At 43.8% G+C, this 24,348-nt stretch overlaps 1 long non-coding RNA gene across 1 annotated transcript in view; it reads right to left on the bottom strand.

Annotated features, from left to right (window-relative positions):
• Positions 1-9,196, bottom strand: part of LOC136682483 (uncharacterized) — a 68,120-nt gene extending 58,924 nt beyond the window's left edge. The window contains exon 1 of the long non-coding RNA XR_010798659.1: positions 9,090-9,196. This is a non-coding gene — a long non-coding RNA (uncharacterized lncRNA). The remainder of the gene's footprint in view (positions 1-9,089) is intronic.
• Positions 9,197-24,348: the final 15,152 nt, after the last annotated feature.

The following is a 24,348-nucleotide window of genomic DNA, read 5'->3' as shown; positions in this document are numbered from 1 at the left end:
ATGTTACTGTGCGTGAGTTAGAGGGTCAGTCTGTGTTCTCGGGTGTGACAAAGCACCACCCAATACCACTGGGATGAGCTGGAGAGAAAGTCATCCAGTGTCAGTGCTGGATCTCACCAAGGTTCATGACTGAACGGCATCAAATCCTCACAGTAATATTTACCCATGTAGTGTCAAGAGTTCCAAAAGGCATTTAGGCAGAAAACCTGAAGCAAAACCCCTAATAACACTTTTGAGGACAGCACTGAGTGAGTGGGCGTTGATCTGGGGAACCAGCCAAAATACTGTGGTAGGGCCATGGGCTCCACCATCCACTGGAGGGCTCTGGGGGTGTGGCCATGCAAAATAGTTCCAACATGCACTGTGCCCCTGATAAAAGAGACACTGTGGTGCTGTTTACTGTTGCTGTGTGTAGTTACTGTTTTGTGTTATTTTGTGTATGAGGACCGAGGTTTTGTGGGTTATGTGGAAATCCAGCATTCTTGCTCCCCATGCCCTGTTTGGTTACCCCACCCTCATCTTCGTTTTCGTGTTCAAGAGTGATCAGCCTGAGTCTTTTGTCCGTCTTTTTTTCCTTTATTAAATTGCCATTTCAATGAAGAGAATTTCTGCCTAAACATGGAATGTTCTCGACACCTTCTTTGGTGTCAGTGCCATATTTGAATTTAGGCCACAGCTGATGCTGGCAGTAGTGTAACTGATCCTAATATGCAAGATGCTGAGCTCTTTTAGTAGCCTCTAGCATGATAGTTGAGGCTAGTATACTGCCTTCCTTGATTCTGTTTACATTTGCATACCCGTTGTCTTCATCTTCAGGTCAGAGGCGAGGCCACGGTCAGCTGCTGGCCTCTGGGTTGAACAATGGTCAGAGTTGGATCAGCAAACATTCAACTGAATATTAAGTCTTTACTGTGTTTACCAATGTCTAGTAAATCTTGCCAGTTCTAGACAATGTTTGGCGTGCACATAGTGGACAAAGAGTTTGTTAAATTCAAATAGTTTGTTTTTCAGTTGCTAAATTATAGAAGCATTTTCAATATAAATTTTACTTTTTGGTGTTGTTCCTTAAATATTAGCTTTTTTCTTAAAGAACATTTTAAAATCTTCAAAACTGGAACAAATAAAAGGGATTTCAAAGAGCACTACATTAACAAAATGTCTAAAGCACAAGGTTGCAAACTTGTTCACACTTGCTGTCAATTATCAAGATTCTCAAAATGATACACTCATACCAAGGAGCCTTTGTGTGTGTCATTTAAAGGGAAGAAACCCCAACTAGCACAGTGTCAACAATGAATGGATGTTTGTGGATTCAAGCCAAATGTGTATGAAGTAAAATGCACAAAAGCAAACCAGATACACACTTAACAAAAATGCAAATACAAGGTATAAGTAACAGCAATGCTTCATCTGAACTGTGGCGATGACCACATACTCAATGCCTCTGTCATCCTGTTTTCAGAATAAAAAATAAATTAATAATGCAGTTTAATCCAATGTCTTAATTCATGTTCAGGAAACTGGATCTAAGCCTGATGCTGTCATTTAGAAGGGTCTGTTTCATTTAACCCCTGATAAACCGAGCGTGTTGTTTGGTAAAACTGGCCTGAATGCTCATGTCTGGTGAAGTGAATATTATTATGGGATTGTGGGCTCGGATGCTGGCTACTGGTTGAGGAGTGACCTGTTTTCAGTAGCAAACAGAGAAAGAGAACACTGGGGTCATTGTGTTTGATTGGCCTCTCTGGGCTCCTGGAAATGACCTCCTTGTTTAAAGGGCTCCCCAGCCTGAGCCCCTGCTGCCCACAAAACACACTCTAACGATTGCACGCGAACACAGCCAAACAGACTATGCCCACATCTTTCTGTGTAAAGAAGAACTTGAATCTGGGATCAACAGTAAGAGCAACTGGGAAAGAATGTGCACAACACTGATGCTAGAGTGTGCCACTTGCAACTAAAATGTATTTATGTCATAAACATATCTACACTATGTGCATATCCAGCTCTTCTGATGTATGAATTAAGGGGCAATTATAATGGACTGAGAGTTGGCATTTCATTTTCTGTAATGGTGGCTCTCCAGTTATTAAATTTGGGATGAACTGGATCATCCAACGTCTGCACCTGACCTCACTAATCTTGTGGCTGAATTCCATCAAATCCTCAAACTGTTCCAATATAGAGTGTAAAGCCTTCCCAGAAAAGTAGAGTCTGTTATTGCAACAAAGACGGCCTAACTCTCTATTGATACCCAAACATAGTCATGTGTCCCAAATGTTACCAGGTAGCGTACATACTGGAATAAATCTATTGAGTTCTACAACTTGGACAACCGTGATAATTGCCTGTTAGCAGGAGGCGAGCAGCAGGTTGGGTCTAATCTTAGAAGTGGTGAGGGCAGTGTAGCGTCCGCTCACTCGTTCATCCCGGTGATTAGTAAAACCTCAAGTCATGCCAATGTGACGTGAAGGACCACATGCTAAACCCTGCTGTCACTACTCAGCCAAACACACACTCGTACAAACAAGAGGACAACACTCAGGGAGAAAGTAGAGTCTTCATGTCTTCAAACTCTTTCAGACCTTATGGATGCTTAGTAATTGTCTAGTCTTGTTCTGAATTACAAAAACAACTGTAATTTATAAAAGTATTTCAAGCCTCTCCTCGTCCTTTATCTGGTTTTGTTACAAATACAGAATTACTTTCAAAATAAATTCTTGTATCTCCATTACCTTAATTTGAATGGGAGTTTAAGGCATTAATTACATTTACAAAATACAATTTATATAAAATGCCATGGTTTTTTCATCGTTTGCTAGCTCTCCAGTCTGTTTGCATGTTCAAAACTGCTCTAATGTGTCTGTGTAGATGCCCTCTGTAAATAAAATGTGATAGAAAAATAAGTAATTTGGGGGACTCAGGTAAGAAAATGTGGCCACAAACGACAAAATATTCCCTTGAGAGAAAATGGTCTGGGGTTTCAGATCACTAAAGGTGGAACTGACACTAAATTTAGGAGAGTGCTAACTGTATGAAAGTAAACGCAGAAAGAAAGTGCCACAAAACTAAACTCAAAACTTTGATTTACAAATGTGTTTCGGTGGTAATTCAATCAGTGAATAAAAACTTACAGACTAGTGATTTATTCCCTTCTTAAACATACCATTTCACCTTAAAATACACAGATATGAGAGAACAACAGTTCCTTAGAATTATCAACGTTTCCTTTAATGAAAAATGATTATGGTCTGATTATTTCTGGACCATTTTAAATTGTCAGTTCAACCTGAGATTGTCACCCAATATAAAGAACAACAGGCACTTTAAGGTAAATTTTAAAAAATATAAATGAGAAAGAATGTTTTGTGCTGAAAATGACAATATGTAAATTAACTCTCTTCTGATTGGCCCTGGTTTGGCTATAAATTACAGAACTGTTAAAATGTATCATTTTAACTGTCATTTATACTGATTTTGATAGTTGGTTTCACTATATTTCATTGAATGCTGCAAGCAACATAAATGAAATAAACAGAGTCGAAGCCTAAACCCCAAATGCAGTGATGTATAGGTGGTGTGTTGGGGCTGGAGGCTCCCATACAGACTTAAATGAATGCTCAGCCCTTTAAAAGTAGGCTCCAGAATGAAAAGTAGGACTTTCTGGCTCTCTCGTACCACGCAAAGCTAGAGGTAGGTAGTGTGAATGAGGCCTTAAGCCTCCATCGATTGAGACCAAGCTGCTTGAGGCTACATGACTCACTGGCTTTTCATTAGCAATGCATCAGATGAATATACAGCACCAGCGTCTAGAGCCTGTTTACAGCCAGAGGGAATCAATGCCCACAACAGCATGGCATGGGAATCTGATTAGGCTTTGAGCACCTGTATTCCTCTCTATCTTTCTCCCTCTCTCTGTCTTTCTCCACTGCGGCAGCTCCAGCTTTAGCCGATACTGCAGGGCTCCTAACCTGGCTGTTCTAAAATGGAGGATACACAAGAGACCCTCAGTGGTCCACACTGAGATACAAGCGCCTTTCCAACAGATTTATTCAACAGAACCACTTCACTCTGAGCAAGGGCGCACTCCAGAGCTCGTCTGAGAGCGAAATCCGCGACGCGAGGACAAAGGACGACTCGCGTTCAAATGTCAGCGCATTCACAGTCAGCGCTGAAGAGGCTGAAGAACTGTACAAAGCCTGTCATGTCATAATTAGGCCCTTCGCTTTAGGACACACAAAGCGTTTTCATTTAGTGTCTCTGCACACTGGATACAGTTGAGTAAAAGTTTAAAGTCACCTGTGAAACTTGGTGCAAACTAGTTATCAATGTATTTCGCTTGCAGAAACACTAACCCAAGAATCAGTACATGCAAACGATACCCAGCATGACTTCACATGAACTTCATATGTTGTGTTCCACATACGGAGCTCGTAACCTTTTGAAACTTGTGAATCAAAATCTGAAAACCATGTGATCAAAACTATTCAAATGTGTCCTGTTTGATGTTCATTCGTTCATTCATTCCTGATTTTGTTCAACTGCTTTATCCAATTCAGGACTGCAGTGGGTTGGGAGCCTTCCCAGAATCACTGAGACCCAAGAAAGAACACGCCCAGAACAGGCCATCACACACTCACCCAGTCACGCACTCACACACACCTGTGGACAATTTCTTCCGGGTAAAACCTCCTACCAAGTACTGGGGAAACCTAAGGATACCCACACCAACACAGGGAAAACACACATCAAACCTGGAGCCTGGAGGTGTGTGGCAGCCCTCTACTGCCCTCCTGTCTGATCATCCTTGGTATAATCATTTTAGATCAGTGCAAATTCAAATCAATATGCAAATTCTAAACATATCTTGATTCCAAAAACCACACCCCTTTCCCTAGTTCCTGTGCTTTTATTTTGACAAATGATGATTGCAGCCCTGTGTGAACAGACTGAGCTGATGACATGAAGCGCAGCCAAAGCAAAAATAAGCTCCTGCTGAAACATTAAATGCTCACAAGCTTCTTATTCAAATTTTCCATTCCGCCTTAAGAGGTGCTCCTTAAATGGGTGACTAAGAGTCTGCAGATATTCTTGTGTTCCACTATAAATTGGTGACTTATCTGCTTCTTATTCTAATTTCCTTTCACTCCACCTTAAATGTGCTAACTGCACTGTTTAAGGTGGAATGGAATATTCCATCTTTGTGTTAACATTACGTATTCTTGCTATTTCAAACTTTAGCCGCTGATGCTACAAGCTCAACTTTAAATGCTCTGGCATTTTACATTTTGTCAGGCTCTCATTAGCATATATTAGGATGCTGGACTGTGATTGGGTCAATTTCATGGTATACAAAGCTGAGTTGAAAGATTTGAGCTCAACAGAGTTATTTCTGTATGAGTTATTTCCCAGAAGAATACATTGAAAGTGGATTAGATCTGATTCTACACCTTCATATTCATTCACTACACTCAGATCTATTGATATACAATTAGTCACCACATCTATCACTACCCACCCCTCCACCACTCACCTGCAGCTCCAAAGCCCTACACTGCAAGTTGACAGGATTGGTTAAGTTTAAAACATAAGAAACGCGGCGGCACGGTGGCAGCAGGTAGTGTCGCAGTCACACAGCTCCAGGGACCTGGAGGTTGTGGGTCCGACTGTCTGTGACTGTCTGTGAGGAGTGTGGTGTGTTCTCCCTGTGTCTGAGTGGGTTTCCTCCGGGTGCTCCGGTTTCCTCCCACAGTCCAAACAAAAAACACACTTGGGAAGGTTGATTGGCGACTCAAAAGTGTCTATAGGTGTGAGTGAATGTGTGAGTGTGTGTGTTGCCCTGTGAAGGACTGGCGCCCCCTCCAGGGTGTATTCCCACCTTGCATGATTCCAGGTAGGCTCTGGACCCACCGTGACCCTGAATTGGATAAGCGCTTACAGATAATGGACGAATGGACATAAGTAACCCTGTCTGTCGGACTCCGCCCATTTGAGACTGTCTTCAGGACACTGCAGTTTCAAAGCAGAAGTGTTCAGTCATGAATCATTGAATGCTAATTTCACTCACAATACGTCATCTAACATAAACTATGCCACATAGGCATATTAACAAGATTCATTTTCACTGGATCATGTCTTTAAATCACACGTCAATCTATATTAATAATAGCACAAACATGGGTTAATCATTAAAGCAAATATTTTTTTTAGTTCAGAGGTCTTTAAATAGCAATTAATTCACGGGTTCTGCATTTTTTTGTTCAAACCTCCCTCAAGATTTGATCTTGAATAAATAAATAGTTTAGTGAATGATCCTGTCGAGATGGAGAATGACTCAGCTGTGTGTGTGTGTGTGTGTGTGTGCGCTTTTACATGTTGGTCCTATATGATTCTTTTACTCTCTGATGTGTCTTAACATACATCTGCCGGATGAAAGCAGCGATACACTGATAACAAGAGGCTTATCTGATGAGACTTCTCACACACAATGCCAGGTTTACGAACAACAACAATACAGTGTGTGTGTGTCTGTAAAGACACAGGAGCTCATGCTTTAGAGCCTGCGACATGGGAAATGCGCAGACATCAGTCATCTCACTCCAGCAGAGTGCTGCTTTATGGAGAGAGGCTTTTATTTATTTGTTTAATTTTCTTTTTCCCAGAGCAATGCCGGTACAAAACTGTACAGAACCTGCAGAAAACTCTGCATTACTCCTCTAGCACGGTGTCACGAATGAGAGGATGTGAAAAGCTTCTTGGATTATATAAACATATTTATATGAGCACATCGTATTTGTGTTTCCAAATTCCAAAATGTACAAATTGTTCACTGTTTTTTTTTTTTTAATCATATGGGTTTTTCTTTTTCTTTTTTTCTTTTTTTTATTGAATTTCTTAGGGCGGCACGGTGGTGTAGCAGGTAGTGTCTCTGTCACAGCTCCAGGGACCTGAAGGTTATGGGTTCGAGTCCTGCTTTGGGTGACTGTGTCTGTGTGGGTTTCCTCCGGGTGACTGTCTGTGAGGAGTGTGGTGTGGTCTCCCTGTGTCTGCGTGGGTTTCCTCCGGGTGACTGTCTGTGAGGAGTGTGGTGTGTTTTCTCTGTGTCTGTGTGGGTTTCCTCCGGGTGACTGTCTGTGAGGGGTGTGGTGTGTTCTCCCTGTGCCTGTGTGGGTTTCCTCCGGGTGACTGTCTGTGAGGAGTGTGGTGTGTTCTCCCTGTGTCTGCGTGGGTTTCCTCCGGGTGACTGTCTGTGAGGAGTGTGGTGTGTTCTCCCTGTGCCTGTGTGGGTTTCCTCCGGGTGACTGTCTGTGAGGGGTGTGGTGTGTTCTCCCTGTGCCTGTGTGGGTTTCCTCCGGGTGACTGTCTGTGAGGAGTGTGGTGTGTTCTCCCTGTATCTGCGTGGGTTTCCTCCGGGTGACTGTCTGTGAGGAGTGTGGTGTGTTCTCCCTGTGCCTGTGTGGGTTTCCTCCGGGTGACTGTCTGTGAGGGGTGTGGTGTGTTCTCCCTGTGCCTGTGTGGGTTTCCTCCGGGTGACTGTCTGTGAGGAGTGTGGTGTGTTCTCCCTGTGTCTTTGTGGTAGGTGGATTGCTGACTCAAAAGTGTCTGTAGGGGTGTGTGTGTGTGTCTGTTGCCCTGTGAAGGACAGGCGCCCCCTGCAGGGTGTGTTCCTGTCTTGCGCCCAATGATTGTGGGGGGGCTCCAGACCCACCGCGACCCTGAACTGGATAAGAGTTACAGACAATGAATGAATGTATTTGCTTGACTTACAGAAAAAAGATGCAATGTATGGGAACAACTTTTAGTTTGTACAAATGAAAGACAAATGCACACAGCAAAGAAAATTGGGGGGTTAAATAAACAGAGGACACACATCAAAGGTGAAGTTCACGGTCGTAATCAAAAACCCAGTCTAATGTGTCTGTGTCCCCTTTAAATAAAATGTGCACATGTACGTTGTGGGGATCGAGGTAAGAACATATGGCCACAAATTATTCCCTTAACGCACATATCCTTTCTTGGCACAGACAGGAGAGGAGATGGTCTGGGCGTGTGTGGCCTGAGAGAAATTATAATATGCAGATATGACCAGCATAGATAATGAGAGTCGTTAAAACGCGCGGCCAGCAGGAGGCGCCAAGGACGCTGGACCTCAGCCGCGGCGCTACATTGTGCAGCAATAAAAATGTTGTAGAAAGAATATCAATCAGCAAAACCCTTTTTTGTTCTGTACTATAAATGGATATACATTCAGTCAAATGAGCTCTAAGAGGAGAGAAAGAAACCTGAAGTTGGAGTTGTTTGGAATCCAAAAGAAATGTGTCAAAAATGAAACAGAATGAACGGTAAAGGCAAGATATTCTTGTAGTCTGTATTTCAGCATCAGTGCAGACCCTACACCCCTCCCCTCCACACACACACACACCCTCCTCTAACAGCTCTGCAACAAGCACACACAACATAAACCAGCTTGTGTCATATTTATAGATAATTTCATACACAGACTTTAAAATTAAAGGTCTGTCAAAACTGAACAAATGTTCAAAGCATCCATTAACACACTGTAAAACTAGAGTAAGGGGCATGTTCACATATGTTTTAGCTCCTGTCATGTTTTATTATATCCCTACTCCGTTATTTTTTATCCTGCTTTCATTAATGGGTCCTTCCATCTAATGCCATTAAGACTCTCCTGGTGTCTGTATTATACAACACCAAGAGATTCACTGGGAGTATTCACTGGGATCCACCTTAAATTCATCAGAATGGGAGACATCCAGCTGAAGTCTGTCTACAACGTTGACATCACTAAAAATATCTTCGCTTCCCAAGCCCTGAGCAGTTAGTCTGGTCTAATACAGGCACAGACACACAGAGGAACAATGCGTCCTGCAGGGATTAACACACACACACACACACACTTCCAGCTTTACATGCGCGGATTAGTAAAGACAAAACCCCCAGAAAGTCGAGACAATTCACTGAAACACACTCTCTTTAAACCAGCTCCACATACACTCTCTCTCTCTGTGTGTCCTGGTTCTGTGTGTGTGTGTGTGTATATAATTGAGTGAAGTCCACTAAGCTCTTACCTGCTCGGCGCGCGCACTGCTGCAGACTGACTCAAAGCGCAGGGACACAGGGGCGGAGCCATGCCAGGCGCAGACCACGCCCTCGGGGTGGGGCTGTTCATTCAAACCCCGCCTCCCTGTGCGCCAACCGTAATTACTAGAGGGTGAGCGCAAACGGTTCTGCTCACAGCGTGACTGGGCGAAATTCATACAGTACGCGGTGAGAAACTCCCCTCTAAGTGCCTCTATAGAGCTATAACAGGAGAAAAACACATGAGCACCTGTGAGAGTGGACTTTGTAGAAAATAGTCACACATCTGTATCAGTGAATTTGAAATCACTGAATATTCTTTCTCTCCCACAAGTTACACCTTCACAAAGTCCACACACAAAAGAAAAACATACAGAGTTTTGCTACAGTTGCAGCACATTTACACACTCCTATGAAACAAATATCTCGGTGTGTGTAATGCTGAAATGATTTGTGCACCTGTAGAGCCACAGCTGAGATCAGCAAACCCTTCCAACCAATCACAGGAGCTCGTTGGGTATGTGCTGAATGCTATTGGCTAATGCCTCCTGGTCTAAGTACAAAAATACAGACTCTCAGGCACAGCCCACACAGACACTCAAGTGAATTGTGATTGTGGGGAATTCAGAGGCTGAGTGAACTCTCTGTCATGTTCCTCAAACCATTCCTTAGCGATGTTTGTGCTGTAGCAGGGAGCAGTGTCCTGCTGTCAATAAAGCCACTGTCAAATAACTTGCTTTGCTGGTGTTCTATAACGTAAGTCCACATGCTGCAGAGAGAACACACATTTAATATGTAATCACTGTTGATTCTGATCTGAACTACTGGACATCTTCAATCCACACATCTATAACGCCTGTTATCCACAGTTTTTATTCTTCTGTTGTTGAAAGCTTAAGGTTCCACTGCTGTGAACTGGATTTTGAGGTTTTTATTGTTAAACTACAGAGATAAAAATGTGCTGAAACTCTAATGATTTAAAGGGAAATATAGAAAATCTCCTGAGGTGTTGTTCTGCAAGAAATGAAGATATGTGAGATATAGTCAGGAAATAAGTGTTTATAGATGTATTTATACAGAAGTGTTTCCAGCCATGACAGTACATTTTATATCTGGTGCTTTCTATTCATTCATTCTCTGTCTGTAACCCTTATCCAGTCTAGGGTTGCGGTGGGTCCAGAGCCTACCTAGAATCATTGGGGCGCAAGGCAGAAATACACCCTGGAGGGGGCACCAGTCCTTCACAGGGCAACACAGACACAGTCACACACACCTACAGACACTTTTGAGTCACCAATCCCCCTACTAATGTGTGCTTTTGGACTGTGGGAGGAAACCGGAGAAAACCCACGCAGACACAGGGAGAACACACCAGCTCCTCACAGACAGTCACCCAGAATGGGAATCGAACCCACAACCTCCAGGTCCCTGGAGCTGTGTGACTGCGACACTACCTGCTGCGCCACCACACTATTGGTGCGTTTGTGCAATGGACTGGCGTCTTGTCCCGAGTGAATGTGTGGCAGTGTCACCAGGGAGGATCCAGACCTGCATATTTTATGAAGTTATTAATAATAACAAGAAAATTAACAACAATGCTGTTAACACTATTATCACCACTAATAATAATCCTTAAAGGTCCCAAAAACTAAGTCAAAGAAGATCCAGAATGCAGTGCATTGGTTTGATTTTATTTATTGAATTAGCTTTTAAAAAGAAAACTGGTGCCATGTTGGGCGGCACGGTGGCGCAGCAGGTAGTGTCGCAGTCACACAGCTCCAGGGGCCTGGAGGTTGTGGGTTCGATTCCCGCTCCGGGTGACTGTCTGTGAGGAGTTGGTGTGTTCTCCGCGTGGGTTTCCTCCGGGTGCTCCGGTTTCCTCCCACAGTCCAAAAAACACACGTTGCAGGTGGATTGGCGACTCGAAAGTGTCCGTAGGTGTGAGTGTGTGAGTGAATGTGTGTGTGTGTCTGTGTTGCCCTGTGAAGGACTGGCGTCCCCTCCAGGGTGTATTCCTGCCTTGCGCCCGATGATTCCAAGTAGGCTCTGGACCCCCCGCGACCCTAAATTGGATAAGCGGTTACAGATAATGGATGGATGGATGGTGCCATGTTGTAGTTTAAAGCATTGTTTGGTCTACGCAGTGGTCTTCCTCATCCTCATCCTCCTCCACCTCGGACAGTGCTGGAGAGCTGGACACACGCAGAGGGGGCATCGGTGTTCGAAATAATTTCAAGTTGACACCGAGCATCCCACAGCGCTCCGCCATTGACCTGCAACAGAGTCTCCTTCTGCGGCCCATCTGCAGGGACTCAGGCAACGTCACCTCAAACACTAGTGGAGCAACACCCGGAGCGTCTTCACTCTTCTGAGCGGAGTTCTCCACAGGTTCTTTTGTTGGGGCGTCAGGTTTGAGTTTACGCCTTGTTCCACACGTCGTCCGTGAGGTCTTCCTCTCTGGTTTTGGTCCGGCAGGTGGGCTCGGCTGAGTGTATTTTAGGTTCAGAGCTTCAAGGGAAGTTCTCTTGTCCCTTTGTTGGACAGTGCCGGACCTTTCCTGCACCTTGTGGATCCCATTGTCCATTGAGCTCACTGGTGCTCTGGGCACAGGAGCCACGACCAGGGAAGAGACAGATGGTGTGAATTTGGTCCTCTTCAACACAGCCACATTGGTCGGGAAGGTGCTGCTCTGTCTTCTCGGTTGAAGAAAAGCATCTCTAGTCACAGCACATCCATGCCCTACCACACTCAGCTGAGGAAATCTTGTCCTATGTGCAGAAGTAAAGCTGCCGTCTCCGGTAGCAGATGGCTTTCCAGCATTGCTCTGCAATAGAAGCGGTGACAGCTTTCCGGGCGTTTTGAGACCTGAGTTCTTCCGATGGTTTTTCACAGTCTGAGGTTCTGTTCTCCACAGCTCTGGGAGGAAAGAACTGCCCTTTCTGTCAGGAGGAGTTGGTGCCTTTCTCACCACAATTAGCTGCAGGCCCTGAATGTCCTCCACTGAAGGAGCTCTGTTAATCCACTTCTGATAGGTGTCCTTCTTCATGACTACACCGCAGTAATGGTAGAAGCGTAGACAAAGGAAGGCTGGAAGCTCACAGGTACAAGCTCTCGTTTGGTTTGGTTCTTCTGATCAAGTAAAGCTTAAGGAGTCTACAGCGACTTGACCGTTTCAGTGAAAACACAGAAGTGAGTGTTACTCAAGCGACGTTTGAATATAAACCTGCATGCGTTCCATTATGATGCCTTAAGAACGCCCATATATGGTGTGATGACATCACACAGTAGTCTGACAAAGAATCCCAATCAGACCCACAGCTAAACTCTCACTTTACTTCAGTGTTAAAGAGATACAGCCGCATGTTTACAGACCATTTCACTTCCTCCGTGTGGTACAACCCTGTGTCTGTGAAATGGAAATCCCTACTTCATTTATAGGGAGCTAATGTGTACGTCAGCCATTTGCCTCTGATTGCCGGCATCGTAAATTCCAATTTGAGCATGATTTTGAGGGCACTGCAATCTCCCACAATATGTTGGTAATATATAATGAACATTGTAGAACATGACACAAGCTGAATGTGGACCAAAATGCATTGCGAGTTTCTTCGGTGGAAGTGTCCAAATTCACTTGTGTTTCTTAGCTCCATGAACTAAATAGTGCCTCACTATGGAGCACGATACTAATGAAGAAGCAGAGAGCCATTTTGGTCACAGCCTGTGTTTGCTCTCTTAAAAACGAAGGTGCTACAAAAGGTTCTTGGAGCGATGCCACAGAAGAACCACTTTTGGTTCCATAAAGAACCATTTTTGCTGATATGTTTAAATTGGTAAAGAAACTTAAGACAGAGTGATGGATTTTTAAACCTTTAAAAAGGTTCTTCACACATGCATTTCTTTAACAAAAGTGGTTCTTTATGGAACCAAAAGTGGTTCTTCTATGGCATCGCTCAAAGGACATTTTATAGCCCCTTTATTTTTAAGAGTGCTGTATTATGAGGATATTACACCATCAAGCAGGAAATATGGCCTTGTTTTTTTACATACAAACTCAGAACCTGTAGCAAATACAACAGCATTTGACTTCATTTAAAGACATTTTTTTTTTTACTCAAAAAGACAAACGCAAAAATGCATTGTCCAATTTGTGTAATTTGTACTGTATAATAAATAAATAAATAAATAAATAAATAAATACAAGCTCTCTGGTAATAAAAATAAAAATCAGAGTATTTAAACTATTATTACTGATGTAATAAATATTAATTGAAATAGTTGTACCCCCCCACACCCACACCTGTTTATCTCTGCCTATACATTCACATCTTACACACAGCCAAATGATTTCTTCAAACCATGGCAGAACTACATAGACACCCCCTGGCCACTTTATCAGAAACCCCTCACCTGTGGTCCATTGCTGATGATGCACACATTGTTATTCCTCTTTACATATTCCACCTTCGTCATTTAATCTTAAACACTACAACTGACACATCAACAGTGTAACTGTGAAGGTGGAACATTCAAAACGTCATGTCTGAGTTGTAATGGTGAAGTTATCATCTTTAAGGTGGGATTTGGTGGTGGTGTGGTTCCGGATGTGGACACTTATCCTGGAGATTTAACATTACTGAAACTAATTAGCTGAGGTCAGATGACTAACCATGTCCATGCTATAAAGGAGAGAGAGAGAGAGAGAGAGAGAGAGAGAGAGAGAAATGCTCCCTGGTTGGTGCAAATGGCTAACAGCAAAAGCAAGGTCAGTCAGTCAACTATGAAGGCCCTTGAAACTGGTGTGAAGGCAGTGCAGCAATGGTGCACAATGTAATGTAACGGCAGCGCATCTTTATCTTCCAGATGAGATGGAGTAAGACACAAGTGACCTATGGATACTTTCACACACTCATCCAGTCACTAATGCATATGGACAGTCTCCCACAGTGAATCCACCTACCAACAAGTGTGTATGGACTGAGGCAGGAGACCAGAGCACCTGGAGGAAACCCACACAGACACAGGGAGAACACACACTCCTTGCATGTCAGTGACCTGAGACAAACATCTAACCCAGAGGCCACAAAGCCCAGAACTGTGTGACAGCGGCTCCATCTGCAGCACCACCATGCTGTTTCATGCTGAATTAAGTCACTGTCTGTAAGCGCTTATCCAGTTCAGGGTCACGGTGGGTCCGGAGTCTACCCGGAATCACTGGGCACAAAATGGGAACACAACCTGGAGGGGGCACCAGTCCTTCACATGGCGACACACACTCACACATTCACCCACACACTCACACATTCACCCACACACTCACACTTATGGACACTTTTGAGTCGCCAATACACCTACCAGAGCACCCGGAGGAAACCCACGCAGACACAGGGAGAACACACCACACTCTTCACACACAGTCGCCCAGAGGATACCCACACAGACACAGGGAGAACACACCACACTCCTCACAGACAGTCACCAGGAGGAAACCCATGCAGACACAGAGAGAACACACCACACTCCTCACGGAGAGTCACCCAGAGGAAACCCACACAGACACAGGGAGAACACACCACACTCCTCACAGACAGTCACTCGGAGCGGGATTCAAACCCACAAACTTCAGGTCCCTGGAGCTGTGTGACAGCGACACTAACTACTGCATCACTGTGCCTTAAATTATTTAAAGGAAAGGTTGGGCAAAAACTCCTGATACATATTGTTTTCCACTGTGTAACCACTTATACTCCTCCTTTCTTCAAGGCAGTGCTCTCTTCAGAACCATTCTGAGTTGTGGATTAGACACAAGCTCCTTATAACCACATTGTGAACTTCAGGGCGGGGCTAAACTGCTGTAGGCAGAGTAGGTGGAAGTTGTATTGTTTGACTTTGTTCTTAGTTTCTATACATAGACAGTGTGGACTGGGTAGTGTACATAAGGGAAGTCTTTATTTAAGTGATGTCCATCATATGGGCAATCAGACTGGACCCTGTAATTCTCCAAAAGTGTTGTGCAGTCATTCAGATCGACTCAGTAACTGATTCTTCACCCCATGATTCTCTTTAAAACAAACACACTGTTTATCCACTCCCCCAAATGGCCAAGTGTGGCTTCAGCATTAGGCTGGACTTCTTTTAGTGATTGCAGAGTAGTTAAAAATTCCCCAAAAGCACAACAGACCCAATGCAAAGCATACTTCAGTGGAGGAGAGAATGCCCCTGCATTTACTTCAGTGCATGCCCTGCTCATTGCTGAACAGCAGCAGGCTTACAGAACTAGGAAAACCCACCAAAACATGAGCCACACTGAGAATACACCGCTGTAATAACAACAGTCTGGTGTTTTGTCTCGTGAAGACACCCACTCTTTAAATAACCCCGGTACACCACCCAGAACTAAGTTTAATCGTCTCACACACAAGCAGTACATGGCCAGAAATGAGTGGTCATTACATCTATTTGAGCTTGTGGATGTCCCATCATGAATCCATGGCTGTAATATAGAGTTGTCCTCATTTTCATAAGATTTAATGCCAGTTACAACAGAGGTTTATTACATGTGTTTGAGCACTTCTACTTCTACATGTGTAGAGCACTTCTACTGGGCACAGAGCAGCTGCTCTACTCATGTGACGTAACGTACGTTTGAAAAAGGGAGCATGTGATTAGCCGATAATGAAGCATCATAAAACTGAGCTTTACTGATAAACAGAAACACATTTCCCTGTTCTAAACTCCATCATTTACCAAAGTTGTTGGAGAAAGTTGTGAGTTAAACTGGGAGAAACATGAGGGCAGTGAGTGAGAATAACTACTCTTTCTGTCCCAGAATGAGGGAGTGAAATACACACAGCCTCTGCCTCTCTCTCTCTCTCTCTCTCTCTCTCTCTCTCTCACACACACACTCAAATGTTATCTGTACGGTTACAGGTACTGCTTATTCTAGACTAGGGAAAAGGGGAACAACGTGAACTCATGCCTATCCACACCTAGTGATCGTAGCACCAGTTGCTGCATTAGATCTTTATTTATTTTTATTATTTATTTGTTAACATTGGACAAAAAAAAACGGCAACACTTTGTATCTGGAATGATCTTCCAAAAAATGTTCGGGACTCAGACACAGTCGCAATCTTCAAATGTAGGCTAAAAACTCATTTGTTTACTTTATCATTTGGTAGCTAATGCTCCCCCATAGATAAAGGCGGCAGAGCCGGGGGGTCCATGGACTCAGGGAATTATAGTATACTGAGAGGCTGGTGCTGTCGTCCCGCCGCTTCTCGCGATCACTCAGGTTTGTTGACGGTGGAGCGGAGGGATGCCAGTGTTTCAGGATGCTCCCGTGTCTGTGTGTCCTTCTGGTTCTCTCCTTTTAGTTAATGCTGTCATAGTCAGATCTGCCGGAGTCATTAGCCACACTCTGGAAATTTTCATATTTTCTACTTTACAAACACAAAACAGTTCAAAACTAATTCCATCCCTTTACATCTTTCCGAGTAAACGACTGCCCACCTGTCTGTCTGGACACTGATGGATGACTGTCGAGATCCTCCTCCACGCTTCAGACCAGCTGCCCACGCTCCAGCAACCACCAAGTGCCTTGAAGCTGTCCCTACACTGAAGTTCTCATGGACTACTAACTATCATCACCAGTAGATTGACCAGAGGAGGATGGGTCACCCCTTGTGAGCCTTGGTTCCTCCCAAGGTTTCTTCCTCAGCTGGGGGAGTTTTTCCTTGCCACTGTCGCCCCTGGCTTGCTCACTTGAGGGTTTTACATTTGTCTTTACATTTCATGTCAAATCTTGTCTTACTGGAATTCTGTGAAGCTGCTTTGTGACAACATCAGTTGTGAAAAGCGCTATATAAATAAATTTGATTTGATTTGATTTGATTTGTATCCTCAGTTCCCAATACTTTAAACAGTGAAATTAAAAGGAAATTTGATTTAACTCAGTGCTAAACAGGACTCGGTTACATTCTAAATTTGTTTATTTTTTACAAAATGCAGTCAAGATGTTCGATAAAAATATTAGAAATATTTTGTGTAACTCTCAGTTAAAATATGCTTCAAGACAATTAACAAATCAGAGATTGTGGGTTTTATTGTATTATTTTTTTCTGCAAATCAAGCCTTTTTCACGTTGCTTAACTGTTATTCTCAAACTTAATCCCACTCATGAGTTTAATTGTAGTGATATAACAAAAACAGGGATGTGTATGAAGTTCATATAAATATGTTTCAGTGAATATCAGCACAGTCTGTGAAAGCTGCGTGCACTTGATCAGATTTGATCATATGAAAATTTGATGAATGAGGGACAGTGTCTTCTTCTTCCTCCAAATGATGTAGAAAGCCACTTCTCTCTGTGCCTCGAAAATGAGTCTTAGCTGAGCCTAAGTTGAGTCTCAAAGCTCTCTGGTGAGAGTCAGTGTCAGATACTTTCTCTGGACTGAGCTTTGTGTTGAATCTCAAGGCTCTGAGGTGTGAGTTTGAGTGGTAAAAGTTTCTGGAGTGAGAGTCTGAGTCAGATCTGTGGTCTATGGGACACCATTTCAGTCTTGTGTTTCTGGGGTCAGATTCAAAGTGAGTGGTCGTGACGGCATCAAAACTGTCGGGCGAGACGCACGCATAGGATCTGAAAATCAAAGTTTCCGTAATTTACTATTTTTCCAATATTTATTTTACTCTGTGCTGATATTTTCAAGTTTTATGTCTGAGTCTGAGTTTAGTCCTGAGTCAATCACCATGCAACTCAAGTCCAAATCAGTGCTGTTTCTCTCATAACACTCACATTCTGGAGATGGCAGCTGGGAGCAGGTAGAAAGGCAGGTGGCCAGATAACACACACACACACACACACACACACACACACAAACACACCTTCCGGACTCTCTCACTGCCAATGATGACAAGTAGCTTATTAAGGGTTACACCCTACAGCTGCAGCAGCTGTATGCACAGTTTCTCTCTCTCTCTCTCTCTCTCTCTCTCTCTCTCTCACTCACACACACACACACGCGTGTTTGTTTTCACACATTGTCAAGGCACCACATAGATTTTTACTTAGTTTTTTAAAGACATACTTACCATAACCAGAACTACTACCAGCATTTCCCTGACCCTCACCGACATCTTCACCTTAAGTTTTAATAATTGAAGCTTGGCTCCCACCGCAGTGAGAAGTCTCCACAGGGTGAGGGTGTAAACAGTGTTTGGTCCCCACTATGTGATATAACCCTAGTAGTCCTACACACACACACACACACACACAAATCTCCAGAGTGTGAAAGAAAGTGGGTCCAAGTCTTTTCCCCCTCATTGACATTTCCTGTAATGATGTAAATAATGGATCTAGAGTCTCATTTCAACAATGACATCATTATTTCACTGATAACTCCACATCTGATTCACTGCGGTCATTAAGGTCAGGGTTGAGGGGTGGTGTTGATTTTTTTGCCTGTTTGCTATTACATGTCTACACAGTTATACAGATCCCTCTCTGCAGTGTGTTCCTGCCTTGTTCCTGAAGACAGAGGGTAGGCTCTGGACCCTGAACAAGACAAACGAGCAACGATCAATTACACAAGACACACGGGAAAAATCCAACAGACAGACAGACAGACAGAAAGAGTGAGAGAGGGAAAGAGTAGAGAGAGAGAAAGAGAGACAGTGTGAGGGAAAGAAAGAGAGAGAGGGAAAGAGGAGTGAGAGAGAGAGAGAGAGAGAGAGAGAGAGAGAGAGAGAGAGAGAGAGAGAAACTGACAAAGAGAGTGTGAGGGAAAGAGGAGTGAGAGAGAGAGAGAGAAACTGACAGAAAGAGAGAGTGTGAGGGAAAGGGCGAGAGGGAGAGAGCGAGAGAGAGAGAGAGAGCGAGAGAGAGAAACTGACAGAAAGAGTGTGTGTGTGTGTGTGTGTGAGAGAGAGAGAGAGAGAGAGAGAGAGAGAGAGAGAGAGAGAAAGAGAGTCAACGTCCTTGGTGATAATCAGCTGGAAGTTGTGGACTAATGTAACAGTGAGGATTAAGGTTAGGGTTTTGTTTTTTTTCAATGACTGTACTCAATGAAATCCCTGCTTAATGGATCAGGCTCTACCTAGTGTTCAGTATGCGAAGTGCAGCTTGGAAAACCCGGTCCGTGTGAGGACCCTTCGCAACCGGGAGTGCAGTAATACTCCATTCCACACACATTACATTACACCACAAACATGCTGTGGTTGTCGTGTAGATGAAGTTAGATTATCCATGTACTATTTTATTTTATTCTACAAAGTACTGTATAATTGTATTTATTTGTTATTCAAAGAGGATGCTTTCTCCAGCTGAGATGGACTGATGTACAGTGTATTATATAGATATTGTGTAGTTTGTAATTAATACAGTATATAATCACAGTATATATAAAGATTACATTTCAATGATAACACTATGACCAACATCTTTCAGCTCCACTGACCATACAGGAGCACTTTGTAGTTCTACTATCACAGACTGTAGTCTCAGCTGCAATGACACTGAGGTGGATCAGACACAGCAGGACTGCTCAAGTCTGTAACTGTAGAATTACACAGTGCTCCTGTGTGGTCAGTGCAGCTGAGAGAATGAACTGTGAGTTTAGAAACAAGGAGGTGGTTATAATGTTATGGTTGATTGGTGTATATTATAGTCATTTTGTATAGCATTTTGATTCTCCTTCCTAAATAAACAGCCACTTACACACCCACTAAGTCAGACTAGTTGGGCCCTCTCTGTCTCCCAACCTTGGACAGCTGAATCATCACCAGGGGCCGGACCATCTCCCATTGATAGGCCCCAACACTTAGACAGATGTTTTAATAATCTGAACAGTAGCCACACTTGTGGCCCATGTACTTTTTTGGATTCTTTGTAGCGTCTTCTTGCTACAAAACAAAGCCATTTCTAAGAGTCATTGATTATTTATAGAGCACCAATAATTTATAAACTTGGATAAAGTTGTGCTCTACATGTTCTCATCTGTGTGATCTTTGTAAACTGTTCTGTGGAACAAGGCTTAGAGCAATTCTGTGGAAAACAAAAATTCCTTCGAAGAAAATCAGCAGCGTTCTTCTGATTACAGCAGAGAATTACTAACACAGTCAGAGGTCATTAGATACACATCTCTTCCTCCTCTCTCTCTCACTCTCTCTGAGGCAGACTCTGATGAACTTTGACCAATTCTCTCTCACATTTAGCCACTGAGTGGTCAGTGTAAAGATGAATGGGTTAATAAAGCTTACTGTTTAGAGATCAAAGACATAGACTCACAACCTTCTCACTTCAAACACACTTCAAATGACCAATATTACCAATCAAACACTGCAGTAAATTCACACTCTCGCCATTCCGCTGGTACGAATGGATCAGAGACAGCAGTGCTGCTGGAGTGATATGAAGTCCTTCAAGTTTGCAGAAGTTTGAAGAAATTAGGACATTTTCACCTGGAAATATCATCACACAGTCCTATCATTTATCAGCAAAGAGCACGGACTTACATTTCTACTGAGTTTAAATTGTATTTGAAATAATCAGTAGTTTAGGCAACACATATATGGACTATTAGGTTACCAGAGATACAGCTGTGTAGTTATATGTGTAATGGGACAGCTATCCGGATACAGATAGTTGTTCACTGATTGTGAAGAACCCAAAAGCAAATAACTTAAATATGTATTGGGGCTTGTGACTACCAGGGAACCAAAAGAGGATGATAACAGATGTAAAAGAAAAGGAGAGAAGAGAGAAAAGTAGTTTTTTGTTTGTTTTTTTTTTTTTTTTTTTTTTTTTGTAAAAGTACAGGAGAAAGCAAATCAGCGAGACAAAAAGTCCCAACAGGAAAATACTCTCCAGACTCCTGGAGGATAGAAAGAAAATGGCTTTTGAGTATAATTAACTCCAAGGGTTGAAAATACAAAAGAAGATCAAAAGACTACTTTTGGAGAGAAATACCAAATTACCGGCAAGGTCTGGCTTTTTCAAACTCAAGACTCTGCAGTGAAGACACAGACTGTTGTCAACTGGGCTGATTAACACGGTTCCTGAGATGTGGTCGCCACCTGTTGGTGGGAGGCCCATGGTGCGGGCGGCCCCTTACAGGACCCCCCCTCGGAGGGATGGCTCCGGAAGTACCCAGACCAGCTGTCCGATCGTGCTGAAAGGTCCGAATGAGATTTGGATCCAGAATACGATTTGCAGGGACCCAAGAACGTTCCTCTGGACCATATACTTCCCGGTCAACCAGGTATTGGACTCGACCCTGTACTCTGCGGGAGTCCAATATCTTGTTGACCATATAGGCCAGGGAGCCATTCACCATGTGTGGAGGAGGTGGCACAGTACATTAAGCTCCTGTGTTGCAGAGATAGGGTTTCAAGCGGGAGAAATGGAAGGTAGGGTTGATTCTAAGGGAAGTCGGCAATTGCAACATATATGAGACCAGATTAATATGCTGAATCACTTTGAATGGTCCTATGTATCAAGGTGCCAGTTTCTTGTTAGGAACCCTGAGCGGTTAATCTTTGGTTGCCAACAGCGCACACTGACCCGGACGAAAGTAAGGTCCCAGTCTCTGTCTATGATCTGCCACAATCTTACGTGCCCTACATTGCTTAAGCAAAGTGGCACAGGCCCGTCGCCAAGCTGTCTTGCAGCGATGTACCATCTGGGCTGTGGTGTTGAGGACTTGATCGGGAAATAAGGCAGGTGGATAACCAAACTGGCAGTCGAATGCGGACATACCCAGAGATGAGTTCCAGAGAGTGTTGTGGGCATATTCTGCCCACAATAAGTGATCTGCCCAAGATGCAGGGTTAGTGGATGTTAAACACAGCAGGGTTTGTTCCAGGTCCTGGTTAACCATTTCAGTTTGACCGTTACCCAGACAATACCCAGACGACAAGCTAACAGGAGCCCCCAGAGAAGAGCAGAAGGCTTTCCAGAACTGACAGGAAAATTGGGGACCCCTATCTGACACTAGGTCCTCAGGTACCCCATGGTAACGTACCATATTTTGGAGGATCAGCTGGGTGGATGGGTGGAGTTTAAGCAGAAGGATAATTGCAGAACATCCACCTGGATCAGGTTCATTTTGTAGGGCAGTTTCTATCACTCCTTCAATCTCCCAATGTAGTGGCGCAATGATGCGTTCAGGAGGGAGAATAGGAGTATGAGGCAAAACAGAGGGTTCTTCCCACTGTCTTGAGAGGGCGTCTGGTTTGATGTTCTTAAAACCTGGACAGTAGGACAGGGTGAAGTAAAAACAATTAAAAAACAAGGCCCACTGAGCTTGCCTGGGATTCAGATGTTTGGCCCCCTGGAGATATGAAAGGTTTTTATGGTCAGACCAGACTAGAAATGAATGTTCGGCCCCCTGCAGCCAGTGTCTCCACTCTTCAAGTGCCATTTTGATGGCCAAAAAATTATCTGTCCCCTACATATTTTTTTTTTCTGTGGGGCTTAGATGGTGAGAAAAGAAGGTGCAGGGGAGGAGTTTGTTGTTTGAACCTGAGCGTTGTGACAAGACAGCGCCCACCCCTGTGTCAGAGGCATCAATTTCCACTACAAAGGGGAGGTTAGGATCCAGAAGACGCAAGACTGGGGCAGTTATTAGTCTGTGCTTAAGCTCCTCAACTGCTTTCTGAGCTTCATCAGTCCATCTAAAGGGACCTGTTCGCTTACGAATCAAAGCCGTACGAGCAGCGGCCACCGAACCAAATTTCTGATGAACCGACGGTAGAAGTTAGCAAAACCCAGAAAGTGTTGGCCCAAATGGAGAGTAGTAGGGCGAGGCCACTCAGCCACTGCTTTCAAATTGGCTGGATCCATAGCTAAACTACCCTTGGATACTACAAAACCCAAGAAGTTTACCACAGGTACATGAAATTCAGACTTTGGGTTTTACAAAAAGATGGTTCTCCAATAGTTGTTGCAGAATATGGTGGACATGCTCCTTCAAGGTCTTGCTGAAAATGAGTATGTCATCCAGGTAAACAAAAACATATAGTCCAATGGTCTCATGCAGGACCTCATGAATGAGTCATTGGAAAACTGTGGGAGCATTCATCAAGCCAAATGGCATCACTAGATACTCATAGTGGGAGTGATGAAAGCCGTGTTCCACATCCCCCTGCCGAATCTGCACTAAATTATAAGCGCTCCTGCGGTCCAATTTAGTGAACACTGCAGCCTGCTGTAGGGATTCAAAGTGTTCATCAATGGCAAGGGATAGTGGTCCTTGACAGTGATTTTATTGAGTCCTCTATAGTCTATGCACGGGTGCAGGCCCCCATCCTTCTTCCCTACAAAAAAGAATCCTGCACCAGCGGGAGACGTGGAAGGACGGATGAAGCCTTGTGCCAGAGACTCTTGAATATATTTTTCCGTAGTCTCTTTCTCTGGGCCAGACAAGGAAAGGAGACGTCCTCTTAGAGGAGTAGTACCAGGTACTAATTCAATGGTGCAGTCGAAATTCCGATGAGGTGGTAAGACCTCCATTTCTTGTTTACTGAAGACCTCAGAAGTCATGATAAACAGTAGGCACCTTACTTAAGCCAATCGGAACATCTATGGAAGTACTCTGATTTTCTAGGGCACCTGGGCATAGACAGGATGACTGAAAGTGGGGTCCCCAGTGTCGGATGGATTTGGAGAGCCAGTCAATTTGGGGATTGTGTCTCTGCAGCCAAGAGAACCCTAAAATGATGGGCAACTCAGGAGCTCTTGTCAAGAAAAATGATATTCTCTCTGTGTGTTGGCCCACTTTGAGTATAACCGGTTTAGTTCGCTGGGTTATGGCTCCTGAGCGGAGAGCGAGGCTGTCTATGGCTGAGACCAGTAGAAGTGTGGTAAGAGACTCAATAGGGAGACCTAATTTTTGAGCCATAGTTGTGTCCATGAAGTTACTTGCCATGCCTGAGTCAATGCTGTAACACGTTGTTCAGTGAAGGATTTTCCCCATAATATGGACACAGTTAAGAATAAGCCACTTGAATGAGGGCCAAGAATTGAACCTACCCTAGAGCCCCCTACTTGGGGTAGGTCTGATCTTTTAACAGCCTGACTGGACACTTATTCAATTTATAGTCATTACCTCCACAGTACATACTAAGACCCAGACAACATCGGTCGTGGCTTCCTGGGGTGTAAGGTGGGTACGACCCAGTTGCATGGGTTCACTCTCCTCCACTCTGGGAGGGGATCTGGTATGAGATGGGTAGTCTGGAGGCACATGTTGACTC

Source organism: Hoplias malabaricus, unplaced genomic scaffold, assembly GCF_029633855.1.
Source record: "Hoplias malabaricus isolate fHopMal1 unplaced genomic scaffold, fHopMal1.hap1 scaffold_52, whole genome shotgun sequence".
Classification (NCBI taxonomy): Eukaryota; Metazoa; Chordata; class Actinopteri; order Characiformes; family Erythrinidae; genus Hoplias; species Hoplias malabaricus.
The sequence above is the reverse complement of the archived record's forward strand: the minus strand, read 5'-3'. Positions and strand labels throughout refer to the sequence as shown.